Below are 13,255 nucleotides of genomic sequence, written 5' to 3'. Positions count from 1 at the left end.
CTCCTGGAACACTGGTTTTCCTGCGTGTCTGGGCCACGGGCGCCCTCAGGTGGGGGGCTCAGGTATTCGCAGGTAGACCGGTAAGAGGGATGTGGGGGACGTGTTTGGCGGGAGCGGGGTTGGGGGCGGGGTGGGCAGATGGAGGAGAGACAGAGGGGCAGGGGCGGGGCGAGAGGACAGACAGGGAGAGGGACAGGAAAGGGCGATGTGCCCCCAGCCCTAGCAGCCGAAACACGGCCTCCGAGTCCCAGCTCAGACTCTGGCCCTGGTCACTGAGCCCTGCTGTCCCGACATCCCTGGTCACCCGTCCACCAGGACAAAGTCCTGCTTCCTGGGGTCTGCGGGCAGAAGAGGCCGCCTGACGGCTGGACCCCCAGCCACTGTGGCCCCCCGCCCTCCCACCGGTGTCCTCGGTCCTCTGCGCAGTATCTGTTCTCCAGGACTGGGGGGAGTGGGGGGCAGGGCGAGGTGTCTGGAGGGCGCGGCAGACGCCGGCAGCAGGCTGCTTAGCACGGTGAAATCCAGCTATTCATTCCCCCGAGGTAGAGGCGAGGTCAGCAGGCCAGAGGGGTCTAGACCCCGCCCCTGGGCCCCGCCCCATCCCTGTGTCCCACCCACCCTGGGCCCCGCCCACCTCGCCCCGCCCCCGTGCCCCGCCCCACTTCTGTGCCCCGCCCCCAGCCCTGCGCCCCGGTCAGGCATTCTGTCCACACAGCAAACACTCCTTCCTCTAACCTCCCAGAGCGTCCGAGCCCTCTCCTGAGGTCAGGGACCCGTGGAGAGTCTGTAAGAGCCACTTCACAGGAAGCCATCCCCCCGCCGGCATGAAGTGTTTGTGCAAGGATGCGCCTCTCAGCTCCTCTGGGCGCAGAGCTGAGAGCTGGGAGGGCGTTTCTGGATCCTGCATCGTGGCGGTTGGGGGTGGGGGTGGGGGTGGGGGTGGGGGTGTCAGGGTCGTGCCCTCCCACTAGAGACTGTGGCAGATGCCCGCCCACCTCCCTCCAAGACCCCCAGCCTCCACTCTGGGCCATGGCAGCTGGAGTCACCTCACAGGCCTGAAACCACCTCTCCGGAAGGTGAGAAATCTCTTCCGCCTCTAAAATCTCAGAAGAAATCATTTCTGCTCCAGCATCTCTGTCTGAAAGCTTCTGGATGCCCTGTGAGTGTAGAGAAGGCCCCTTGGCTCAGCGAAACCCTCACAGCCCAGCAGCCGGGCCCAGAGCAGGCTGTCGCCTGCTGGCTGGGCTCACCAGAGGCCGTCTCTTCTCGTGGCCTCATCAAAATATTTATTATCGTACTTTCAGTGTCATCTGTTTAATCACACATTTTACATTATTTCATTCTTAAGTGATTCATGTGACAACCAGCTTGCAACATTTCTAAAAATTTAACAATCAGCTTTCAAGGGCTAATATGAGCCAGCTTCACCTACTGGATGGAATTTGGGCTGAAGGGGGATGTGGATGAGGTGCTTGGGGCAGGACAAGGCAGGTGACCCCGACGAGGTCAGAGCCTTGGGGCGGTGGCTGGCCTGGCCTCCTGCCCTGGGTCTCCAGAAAAGCCATGTGGTCCAAGCAATTGGCTGAATGCTTAAAGTGGGGGCATCCTCCCGGGGTGCTGCTGAGGGTCCCCGGCAGGCTGCCCACACCTCCAAGTGTCCAGCAGTGCCCACATCAACACACTGGCCAGCCCGGGGGTCAGAGCAGTGCCTGACCACTGAGGGCTCATTCATCGAGAGAATCACTTTGACAGACAACTCAGCACAGGAGCCAGGCCTCCGACTTCAGAATCAAGGCTCCAATCCCCTCTCTCTTTGTGAGCTGGGTCCCTGTTGTAAGACAGGGTATACTCCTACCCATCTCGGGGTATGTTTCCTCCTGCCTGGTCACTGACATGAACTCTGACATGCAGTGTGAAACACCATTTTATCCTGCTCAGGAAGGGCTCAACTGGGGGTTCCTCATATAGTGACAATCACATGTCCCCTGGGAGCTCTTTCATCTGAGAGCTCGACGGGACCGGATGTCCAGGATGGCAGGTGGTACCAAGGTTGGTGCCCCACCCCCCTCCAAGAGCAGAGACACAGGTGGAGGCCAAGAGAGCCTCCATGACTCAGCCCCGATGTCACCAGCATCCGGTGCCCCATGACCCCTGGCCCGCAAGCCTGAGGGGCCGTGGACCTGCTTCTTGATGGGAGGGGTATCGCAGAGTTAGGAACCACATCTTGAAACCTCCACCAGAGACTTTCCCTGAACTGCTCCATAAATATTTGCTCTGTGGTTGGATAAGGAAAAAGACCAGCTTGTGGATTATTTTTAAAAAGACTACTTTTTTTTAGAGCAGTTTTCGGTTCACAGCAAAATTGAAAGGAGGGTGCTGAGATTTTCCACTCACCCCCTCCCCTGGCAGAGGCACAGCCTCGCCCACTGTCCAGGCCCACTCCTGATGCAGGTACATTCGTTACAACGGAGGAACCGACACCGACGTGTCAGTCACCCCAAACCCACGGCTTACATTACGGTTCACACTTGGCGTGTACGTTCTGTGGGTTCGGATAAACATATAATGACTTGCACCCACCATTACGGTATCTTACAGGGTGGTTTCGATGCCCTAGAAATCCCGGGTACCCCACCTATTTTTCCTTCCCCTCCCCCCGCACAACCCTAACAACAATGACTCCTTTGCTGTTTCCATAGTTTGTCGTTTCCAGAATGTCCTATAATTAGAATCATACAGAATGTAGATTTTCAGATTGGCTTTTTTCACTCAATGATATGCATTTGGTTTCCTCCATGTCTTTTCAAGGCTTGGTAGCTCATTTCTTTTTAATCCCCGAACAATATTCCATCATCCAGATGGACCATCGTTTATCCATTCACCGACCGACGGACATCTAGGTTGCTTCCACGTTCTGCCATTTTTTAACAAAGGTGCTATAATCATCCATGAGCAGGTTTTTATGTGGACAGACATTTTCCACACCTCTGGATAAATACCAAGGAGTGTGATTTCAGGATCATGTCGAAAGGCTGTGCTTAGTTTTGTAAGAAACTGTCATACCATCTTCCAAGGGGCTGTACCATTTTGCTTCCGGCTTGTGGAGCTTTTTTGGGTCACAATTTGCTAAAGTTATTCACCTTGAGGTTGAGTTGGTGGCTCCTTCCCTTAATGCTACAGCCAGTTTGGCAGGAATTCAAGTCAATTTGGACAATATGGCTGTGCGCTTCCCGGAACCAAGGCTCTGGAGCTGCTGGAGATGCTGGCACCTCTTTCAGAACTCGACGTCAGAGTCCAGCTCAGGGCGCTGGACAGGCTGGCTGCCAAGACCCCCACAGCATCCTCGGGCCATCACAGCAGAGCTGGGCCTGGGGCAGGGACCCCTGGAAGCCTGGAGATGCAGCCAGCAGAGCCTGGTCAAGAGTAAAGTCTCTTCCAGCTGATGCACCAGGACCCCTCGACCTATGACACCTCTGTGATCTCACATTTTGGCTGGGGGTGTCCACAGCAGGGGGACAAGGCTCTACCTTTGTTGGTGTCCAGCCAGCTCAGAGCCATTCTGGGCTTTTGGGTCCACCCCACCCCCATGCCCGCCCAGTGCCAGCTCCAAAGCCGTCTGCCCGCAGCTCCTCAGATCACTGAGTCTTTGATCCCAGTGGGTCCCACCTGAGAACCTTGATCTCCAGCCACATGCCAAGCGGAGTGTCTGGTTCTGGGGGCAGACTCAGGCCCAGCCTCCGTGCTCCGGAGCTGGCAGTTTCATGGGAAGACAGACACAGAAGAGACAGCCCCAGCTCAGTGTGGAGGTGAACGTCATCCCAGGTCCTGCTTTGAGGCCAGCAGGCGGGTGTCAGGGATTAGCTCCCCTGAGCAGGAGCAGACAAACGGACTTTGATGGCCCAGAAAGGGGAGGGCAGACAAGGGGAAGGCCAGCTGTGCAAAGGCCCCGAGGCACAGATCGCTGGTGTGCTGGGTGTTCTGTAGAACATGGGGGCTGGTAAGGAAGGGGCAAGATTGCAGGGGACTGGCAGGGCCCCAGATTTCACCCTGGATGTATCCCAAGTCCTGCTCGAGAGCAGTGGAGATCTGCAGCCCAAGCCCACCAAGGGGCTGGCAGACACAGGCCCGTGTGACCTGGGGGCTGTGGCAGCTGGACCGAGGTCAGCACCAGCCCAGGCCTCAGGCTCCAGGAGAATATTGAGCTTGCAGAGAGCTCTGCTTCCTCGCAAGGCTGAGCCCCGTTTTTGCTGAGCATCCACGGAAGTGGATGCTAGGCTCCACGGAGGGCGTTCACTAGCAACCAGGGGTCCTTACATGAGTACCGAATGGGTTTTCCCCGTTTTTCAAGAAATCTGAGGCTCTGAGAGGTTGAGAAATGTGATAAAAGACATACAGCAGAGCCAAGGTTTGATCCAGGACCGCCTTGACACCAACATGGAGAGGCTGGTCCGCAGAGAGAAGGAAGGAGGGCGAGAGGAAGAGTGTGTGTGTGTGTGTGTGTGTGCGCGCAATGGTCCATCAGCGTCACTGGGGTACAGCAGCTGCTCCTACAATCAGCGGCTCGAGAGCTGACTGCGTGCCCTCCTCTCATCTCCACGTCCAGTGACATCACAAGGGCGGCTGGACACCCGCCACGGGGAAGCGTTTACACCGCAGCAGGTAACGATGCTGCAGGTCAAAGCTGGCCGTCAGCTAGGCACCTCCCACACTGACAGCGGGTGTGTCTGTGTGGGACAGTGTGTGTGTTGAGGTCTGTGTGTGTTTGTGTGTGGGTAGTCTTTGCCGGGTTGCGTCTGGGTGTGACTGAGTGTTGGTGTATCTGAGTGTGTGTGTGTGCACATACGTGTCTATGCGTGTTTATGCGTTATCTTTGTGTGTGTTGGAGTGTAGCTGCATTGTCCTGTGTGTCAGGGATGCTTACACGTGTGTCTGCGTGCCATTGTGTGTCACCGTGTGCGTCTCTGGGTGTCACTGTGCATATTACTGTATCCGTGTGTCACCGTGTCTCTGGGTGTCATTGTGGTGCTGTCACTGTGTGTGTCTGTGTGTGTAATCGTGTGTATGTGATTGTGTCTGTGTGTCTGTTGTGCGTGTCTCTGTGTGTCTCGCCTCTCAAGCTGAAGGTTGAGGCTCCAGTGGAATCCAGTCTGAGCGAATGAATAGGTGACGCTCAGGTTTGCCTGCAAACGTCCTTGAAGACGCGAAGGACACGGCGGACACGGTGGGGCTGCGGCCCGGAGGAGGGGTGGGGGAGGGTGGGAGCCAGACAGAGGCCGTGGCGGCAGAAATGAGAGATGAAGTCACACAACGGAGTCTTCGGCGGTCTCCTCGGTCAGAGCCTGGGCAGAGGGGCCCCCCAGGGGCACCACAGGCCTCTGAGACCCTCCAGGCCCGACCCCAGCCCTTGAGAATGAGATCATTGGAGAGGATTCACAGAGATAAAAATATAAACTTTGTTGCTTACAAAAATCACTGGAGGCTTGAAAGCCTTCATCTCCGCGTTGTCATGGCGTTGACAATACAGATAAGGATCAAAGCCACCAGAATAGACTGGAAGGGCTCTGTTATAACTCAAAGACGCCTCAGGCTCTCTCCTCTCTCTGCAGAATATTCTAGATGAGACCCCCCCCCACTCTGAATGCACCCTCTCAAGTCTTGAAAGAGCATCCCTTCTTGAGGTGAGCCTCCAGCTCCCCCGGCCTTGTATCTGACCATCTGACTGCCCCCTGGCAGCCCAGTGACCCGCTCTGGGCCAACCAGGATTCTCCCCTGGACTTGGCACAGGGGAACGGGGGAGGGCAGGCGTCTGGGGAGGCGGCAGTGGTGGCCGTGAGCCGGAAGCTGTGGGTGGCCAGAGACAGACCCTCACCCTCGCTGCCAGTATTCTTGTCCCTGATTCCAACCACTTCTGATGCCCACCCCCACCCGCCCTGGCCCTGGCCCTGGCCCTGGTTTGATTACATGAGCTGGGCTGACATCCCCTGAAACTTCCCAGGTCCTGATCTGGGTCCCCAGCCCGGCCCGGCCCAGCCCGCCCCATGCAGCCAGAGGTGAGCTGTCCCTTCCACACATTGACCCGTTTCCTGGCTTCAGCGTCACCTCCTTAGAAGTTTTCCCTGAACGCCAGTCCACAAACCCCACTCCAGCATCCTTCACCATGTTTAGTGTAAATTGTCACCACAGAAGAGAGAGACCCACTTGTGTTCATCTGCCTCCCTGTTACTGCGAAAGCCACGGGGGTAGAGGCCTCGTCTGTCTGCATTGGTCGGGACCTCTGGCACTGCACGTTTCAGAAACCCAGTTCCAGCCACCTTGAGCAAGACAGCGAACATGTGGTTTGCGTAACTGGGGCGTCTGCAGAGATGTCACCAGCCCTCTGGGGCTCTGTCCATCCATCAGCCTCTCTGTGCAGCCCTTTCACGCTTGCAGCTGGGGTACAGTGGTCACAGATGCCACGGAACAATCTCCCCAGGCGGGAAGCCCTCTCCCACATCCACGTAACAGGGCTCAGAGGGGCTTCGGCCTCCTGGTCACTGCTGAGTGAGTCACCACAGCTTGGGGCATCACGGCTGACCCGCTGTCACGGGACTGGTTCAGTGGAAGGACGTAGGGTCACTTAGGGGCTCCTCCCGCCGAAGGACAGCCGTCATATTCTCTACAGTGACCATGTGACTCTCCAGCGCCCACACTGGCTGCGTAGGTTTGGCCCACACGTGCAGTGGACTCTGCGTCCTCCTAGACTCATAAGCGGAAACCCTCACCCCGGGTGTGATGGTGTCAGGAGGTGGGGCCTCTGCGGCCCTCAGGCCATGAGGGTGGCGCCCTCGGGAACCGGATTTGTCGTTGCTGTTGTTTAGTAGCTCAGTCATCTGACTCTTTGCGACCCCATGGACTGTAGCCCACCAGGCTCCTCTGTCCATGGGATTTCCCAGCAAGAATACTGGAGTGGCTTGCCATTTCCTTCTCCAGGGGATCTTCCCCACCCAGGGCCTGAACCTGAGTCTCTGCGTTGGCAGGCAGGTTCTTTACCACTGAACCACCTGGGAAGGCCCCAAGAATGGGATTAGTGCCCTTAAGAAAGGGACCCCAAAAGAACCCCAGAGGGCCCCTTCACCCCTTCCCCCACATGAGGACACAGGGAGAAGCCATCGTCTACGAACCGGGAGCAGACCCGGGACAGAAGCCACCAGCACCCTGACCTTGGACTTCAGCCTCCAGAACCACAGATATAAATCTCTGTTGCTTAAGCCTCCCAGCCCGTGGTATCCTGTTAGAGCCGCCCGAGCATCTGGGACTGACTGGAAGGCGGGTAAAGAGTAGACACCCAGCTGGCTCCTCCCTGCCCACCTCCAGCTCTCAGAGAGGCCTTGGGGGACCCGCACACCTGCCCCGCCGTGACCCAGGACGGAGGGCTCAGCCCCGCTTACCAGCCGAGAACCCGAGCCCAGTTAGCGGAGGTCACGTCTGTCCTGGTCTGGACGCGGGTTGGAAGAGAATCTCCAGACCCAGAGTATTTCAGAAAGGAGTGAGTTTATTAAGAACTGAGAGCAGAGATAACAAGGGCACCGTGAGCTGACCTCCCACCAGCCCCGGGAGAGCTGACCTCCTTCATGGGTTAGTAGCTGATGTTTACAGCCTCGGGACAAAGAAAATTCCTGCCGGAAGGGTGGGATTAGGAGATGGGTGAGGGTGGGTGTTTTTACCTAATACGGGGTCAGGAAGCTGGCCAGATTCAATCAGGGGAGCCCATGGCAATGGTTGCTATGGGGCTCAGTCAGATCCAGAGACGACCCTGGTGTGCGGCTTCGCACCTGTGACCTTGGCACAGGGCTCCACAGCGCTGTCCGGACTCCAGGGCCCATGGCCTTGCATGCTTTCCCAGAGCTCGAAAGAAAGCCAGGCCGGGGCTGGGGGCTGGGGTCGCCGACCTCCAGGGCCATCAGTGCAGGAGGTCATGGGAGTGGGCACGACTGGGCAAGAAGCTGGGGGCTCCGCTCCAAGGGGACGTGTCCTGTGATGCTCAGGCAGGGGAGGAGGAGCCAGCAAACCCAGAGCGGAGTGCATGCTGGCAGAGACGACGGCCCGGGGCAGGCCTGACAGAGGCGTCTGGGCACAGGGAGCCAGGGGCGGAAGCCCTGCTGGGAGAAGACGGGAGGGGCGGGGGTGACCATGGCTATGCCTGGAGGGGACTCCAGATGGTACCTGAGCAGCTTCTGGCCCATAAGATGGAAAGATAGCCCTGGGTGGTGGTTCAGAGGATCAGGACTCCACCCGCCCAGGCCCCGACAGCACACTGTCTCCTGGATGCAACAGCCAAGGCCTGGGTCAATGCGTGACCCACCCAAGGTCACAGGCTGCGAAGCTGGGAGAGAGAGCTCCCCAGAGACCCTCCTGGGTGGTGCCACCTCCCCTCAAACTGGAGAAACCGCAGCTCCCTGGGCCCCCAGGGGCCCGGAAGGCAGCCACTGCCATCAATTATTAAACATCCCTTAAAAGCCCAAGAAAACTGAGAGGCGCTGAGACAGGCAGGCTGGAAGAGGTCAGACCCCACGCGGCCTTTGGCTAAAAAGGGAAAATAAGGTCGGGGTGGGGGTGGGGCGTCAACCCACAAACCTCAGAAGCGGGGAGCTCCCAGGTTTGAGCCTCCCTAGGCAAAGGACAAACCTGCTGAGAATGGAACTTTGCAAACCACGGGAGGGCGTCCAGCTCTCCTGCGTCCCTGTGACACCTTGAGACCATGGCACTGTGACATGTGACCCCGGGTCGGCCACATGGGTGGGCAGGTGGAGGGAGGCCTTGTCTGAATCCCCCGCCCTCTTGGGCTCCACAGACAAATGCCTGAGGACCCAGGGGTGAATGTCTGGTCAAGGGCAGGGCTTGCTCTTTCTTTTTTCTTATTTTTTGGCTGCTTCACAGTAAAGAATCAGCCTGCCATGCAGGAGCTGCAGGAGAGGCGGGTTCGATCCCTAGGTCAGGAAGATTGCCCTGGAAGAGGACACGGCAACCCGCTCCAGTAAATTTCTCTGCCTGGGAAATCCCAGTGTTAGGTAGATAGAATAGGGAAAAGGAGTCCAAAATGGCAGTGGCTAGAAGACAAGGAAGGTCAAAGGAAGGTCCGAGGACCAGAGTGAAGACTTCCGGCAGAACAAACAGCACTCCTGGCTAAGCCCAATTTGCACAGGGCAGGCCCAGGTGGAGGAAAAACCATGTAAAAGGAGGAGCCAAAGTGCTTTCTCTTGGACTCTCTGTCCCGCGTGCGTGCGTTCTTTCTCTCTCTCTCTCTCTCTCACTCTCCTGCTATCTTCTAAATAAAATGGAGCTGTAACTGATTTGCCTAAGAGCTGTAGCACTGTTTGTCCAAGACCCGAGAGCTGTGACCTGCGGAGGGCTTTAATGTCCGTTGCTCCAAATCTTTGTTGTGACGAGACAAAGAACCGAGGAACGTACACTCGCGTGACATCTATGGTGCCGTGACTTGGATTAGATGTCACACGAGTGTATGTTCCTTAAGCGACAATACTTGTGATGTCACACTTCTGGAGGCTGAACTGTGGTACTTGGTCACAGCAGCTCTAGCAAACTAAAACAGAGCAGACGTCTATCATCTGTCCCGAGGAAGGCTCCGGTGGGCCAGACTCAGGCCGGATGCCCGTCCCCACCCAACCACCATGCTCCAGTGGGAGCTGTCTGTGACCGGCCCGCTGCTGCGTGACCAGGGGCAGCGGGACGGGGAAGCTCTCTGAACCAACACGCACTATGGCAACCCCAGCCCACCCCCAGCATTTCAGGGCCCGCAGACCACCACCGACCCCTTCCTTTACAGGCGGACGAATGGAGACACAGATCAAGGTCATCCAGAGAGTCAAGGCCAAGTCTGGGCTTTCTCTGGGAAAGCCTGAAGCCTATTAAGTCCTTAAACGCATTATCAGGGGACCTACCTGCATTGAGTTCCTTAATCCTCTGAGAGGGTTAGGAGAATTCAGCCAAGATAAGCTCCTTCCAGGGACAAAACACCGCCCTCCCCCAGCACTTGCTTCTGGGAGCTGGCACCAGCCCCTGGAGGATAGAGGCCCCGCAGCAAACACCCCTGGGCCTAAGGATGCTACCGCCCATAATAACAGCCACCGAAAACAGCAGAGGTGTTCTGAGCCCAGGAAGGCTTCCCCGGGGATAAGGCGCTCTGGGCTGGGAACCCACGAAAGAAGGTGTAGAGTCTGGAATTCGCAGTCAGATCTGCTCCTCAAGGTGCAGGGACTGAGGCAGGGGTCAGCTGGGGGAAACAGAGCCAGAGTGAGGCAAACGTCTCCACCTTCCTAAGGACCTGGAAGGCCAGGTATGAGCGGAGCTCCCTGCCAGGATGTGGGCATGGCGGGTGGCACTGTGCTGACCTCCGACCTCTGGACCCTGATCCTGGCCAACCCCAGCTGGGTGAAACGCAACACGTGCGTGAAACCAGGCATCGCACGCTGCGTGCACATGCACGCAGGGGTCCCCTGGGTCACCCCCGGGTCTCAGGGTCCACACACCAGCCACGCGGCCTATCATCAGGGGCCTAGGACTGCTCAGACGGGGGAAGCCAGGGAGTGGCCTGAGTCAGGGGTCCCAGACTGGAGCTTAGGAGAGGTTCTCCTTGGCAGTGTCCGCCTGGCAGAATTTGGTAGTGAACAGGGAGGTGGATGGAGCTGGCGGCGGCCAGCCCTGAGGACCCCGAGAGCCTGGCTAAAGAGCTCGGGTTTGTCCTGAGGGCAGGTGGGAGCCATAGAAGGCTCTGGAGCTGTGAGCAGCACAGTCAGCTTTATGCTGGGAGGGACGCCACAGGCAGAAGAGACCGGGGGGCAGGGGTTGGCGCAGAGCAGTGGCCAGGGGCCAAGGAGACGGATGGAGAGGGGACCCCAGGCTGGAGTCCAGGGCTCAGGAGTCAGGGATGTGTTTGAGGGACCCTCAGAGGAGAGGACTGTAAGACCCTAGACGTCGGGTAGGGGTGGGTGGGAAAGAGTGGTGTGCTGGGACACCTTAGCAACTGACGACTGGCTCTCTGGGGTGACAAGCCCTGACCTGTAGCCTCTGCCAACGCACCCGCCCTGGCCGATTTCAGGACACCCACGTGATGTCATGGAAAAGAGTCGGCAAGAGGAATGCGGTAGCCCACCTGAACGTTCCCGCCATCCAGATAGAGTGGACGTGGTCTCTAAAGCTTGTTCTTGTTGCCGTGCAGTCGCTAAGTCGTGTCTGACTCTTTTGCGACCCCACGGGGTGCAGCCCGCCAGGCTTCTCTGTCCATGAGACTCTCCAGGCAAGAATACAGAGTGGGTTGCCGTTTCCTCCTCCAGGGGATCTTCCCGACCCAGAGACCGCACCCACGTCTCTGGCATCTCCTGCATCGGCAGGTGGATTCTTTGCCACTGAGCCCCCGGGGAAGCCCCGAGGATGTAGCACCTTGGTTGCTGTGGTTCAGTCGCTCAGTTGTGTTTGACTCTCTGCGACCCCACGGACTGCAGCCCGCCAGGCCTCCCTGTCCTTCACCGTTACCCGGAGTCTACTCAAACTCAAGTCCGTCAAGTCAGTGATGCCATCCAACCGTCTCATCCTCTGTCGCCCCCTTCTCCTCCTGCCCTCAATCTTTCCCAGCATCAGGGTTTTTTCCCAGTGAGTCAGCTCTTCTCATCAGGTGGCCAAAGTATTGGCGCTTCAGCTTCAGCACCGTTTAATTAACTTTTAACAATGGCTGAGTTCAACAACCGTCGAGCAGAATTATCTAAGAAGGTAATTGTTGGCTCCCAGGGCTGACAGGAGCACCTCCAGCATGGCGCTGGGAAGCTGGAGTGTGGCATCTAGAAGGTTCCCTCACTAAGTGCATGGCGGGGTAGGGGGTGGGGGTAATGGGGGGACTGTGCCCACTGACCCTCAAGGACCACCTCCAGCCTCATCCCCTGCCTGAGGGACAGCCTGGCCCCAGATGCCAACCATGCCCACAGATGCAGATGCACATCCCTGGTGGAGACCCCGCAGCCCAGCCCACACCTGCTACATGCTCTGAGAGCCCAGCAGTTCCTTTCCCCACCTGCTGCGCCGCAAGGGGAGGGGGACCCCCAGCTTCAGTCTGCCCTGGCTGTGGTCACCCCACCCTACAGGCTGAATATTCTCCAACTGCCCAGGGGGAGGGGTATCTGCCACCACCAGACCACGCCGGACACTGGTCAGTTATCACAAGCCCTCTGCGCTGAAGCTGTTACCCTCAACAAAGCAGCCCCGGGGAAACGAGCTGGATGTCCAAGTCCGCCCCCGGGAGAGACAGTCCAGCCTCACCAAGCAGTCCTGCTCGCCGGGCGCCAGCTTCCTGCAATCTGTTGTTTTATTGTTGGTTCTGCAGATCGCGGTCAACAGCCCCAGTGGCAGGCTTGACGGCCGTCACAGGTTACTAACGTAATTAGCTGCGGTGACATAGCTACTGTTGTCGGCCCATTTCACAGACGGGGAACAGAGCTCAGCTCAGCAAGGCTCAGGAACGTCACAGGTCCCACGGCTGGGAGGTGGAAGGCTCGAGTCAAACCCAGATCTGTCTGATGGCAAGGCTCAGTGGTAAAGAACCTGCCTGCCAGTGCAGGAGACATGAGACACGGGTTCGATCGCTGGGTCAGGAAGACCCCCTGGAGGAGGGCATGGCGACCCACTCCAGGATTCCTGCCTGGAGAATCCCGTGGACAGAGGAGCCTGGTGGGCTACAGTCCAGGGCGTCACAAAGAGTTGGACATGACTGAACGACTTAGCACGCAGGCACACAAAGGCTCAGATCTAGCCTCTCTGCTCTCCCGAGCAGGGACGACAACGTATAGCGGGGCGCCGTGTGCCGCAGGCCACGATCTCTGGGGATCTTAACAAGCAGCGAAACTGTCCAGGGATGAGGGGAATATTGATAAGTCCCTCCCTCTCTCTGTCTGCATCTCCATTTCTATTTCCATCTCTGAAACATCCTAGTCAATGACCTCACCTCCCCCTTACAGGGATCCCCGCCCCCTCCAACACTACTTAGAGAGCGGTCTAGACAGCTGTTCTCCTGGATGGATAATCCATCTATGCAGGGAGAGGTGTACCTTGCTTGGTTGACTTTTCTGGATCGGCGAATTATCATCTGTATAATCAGAGGAGACAATAAAGCTATTTTCGGTTCGGGAACAAATGAGTGCAGTGGTAGATCCAACCCCAACGTCTGGTGCTGGGGAGGCTGACTCTGTCCTCATGGCTGGCAGCCTCCCCC

General features: G+C 57.8%; 1 long non-coding RNA gene across 1 annotated transcript; it reads right to left on the bottom strand.

Moving 5' to 3' along the window:
- Positions 1 to 7,511: 7,511 nt before the first annotated feature.
- On the bottom strand, positions 7,512 to 13,178 carry LOC133238788 (uncharacterized). The gene is made up of 2 exons (XR_009733629.1): positions 13,092 to 13,178; positions 7,512 to 12,523 (listed from the first exon to the last, which is right to left on the bottom strand). It is a non-coding gene; the product is annotated as an uncharacterized LOC133238788 (long non-coding RNA).
- Positions 13,179 to 13,255: the final 77 nt, after the last annotated feature.

Source organism: Bos javanicus, chromosome 25, assembly GCF_032452875.1.
Source record: "Bos javanicus breed banteng chromosome 25, ARS-OSU_banteng_1.0, whole genome shotgun sequence".
In the NCBI taxonomy this organism is placed as follows: Eukaryota; Metazoa; Chordata; class Mammalia; order Artiodactyla; family Bovidae; genus Bos; species Bos javanicus.
Note: the sequence above shows the minus strand (reverse complement) of the source record. Positions and strands in the feature narration are given on the sequence as shown.